This window comes from Struthio camelus, chromosome 1 (assembly GCF_040807025.1).
Source record: "Struthio camelus isolate bStrCam1 chromosome 1, bStrCam1.hap1, whole genome shotgun sequence".
NCBI lineage: Eukaryota > Metazoa > Chordata > Aves > Struthioniformes > Struthionidae > Struthio > Struthio camelus.
Genome location: NC_090942.1, coordinates 66,807,003 through 66,807,819, shown reverse-complemented (window position 1 = coordinate 66,807,819; position 817 = coordinate 66,807,003).

Below are 817 nucleotides of genomic sequence, written 5' to 3'. Positions count from 1 at the left end.
TGTATATTGGGGTGCAGAAGAGGAGTAGTCTCAGGATGAAGAAAAACAGGAATCTAGTAGTTGAGAAGGGTTGAAAAAGTGGGGCTGAGGTCTTGTTTTGTGGAACAGGAGGACGTGCTGATACACTGAACCAATAGTTTACAGAAACACTTTATTTTCCAAGAAGTGAATTTACAGCATGTACTATGAATAAAAATTGCTTTACCAAAAGGTGCTTCCTCCTGCTTTTGGTATGAGGGCTAAGAAGTGCTTGTGCGGTTTTCCCCTGTTCTGCTCTCCCTCTTCCAACCTATGACCTCTTGCTGAATCTGTTTATTTACAAGGCAAGTCTGTGGGATCCCTCTCTTTTGATAGAAGCAGGAAGCCAACACCTCCTGCTGTCTCAGCACTGCCTCCCTAATGGTTTGGTGGGTTATGGGGTGAAAAGTATCATGTTGATATTCTTACAGAGCACAAGAATATGCGGTAGTGAATAGTTTATTTTATTAACATCTTATTTATGCAGCATAGACATTCACACTAACATTTAGAGATCCTAGATTATAAGTGGGAAGCATGAGAATTCATTAAAGTATATATATCGAGCGTGTGATAACATGGGATCCAGTTATCCTAATATGCAGCCTAAAGGCATTGACATTGAAGAAATGATTAAAAACAATAGATATTATAAGGGAAGGTTATCTAGGTATCACAGGGATCCAGTCAGAAAAGCAGGGCATTCACTTTGCAGATGATAAAGAGATTGTCCTTTTGTTTTTTAATTATCTGCTGTATTTCACAGCTTCCTGCATTTGAAGTTCCTGTTCTCTGGGCT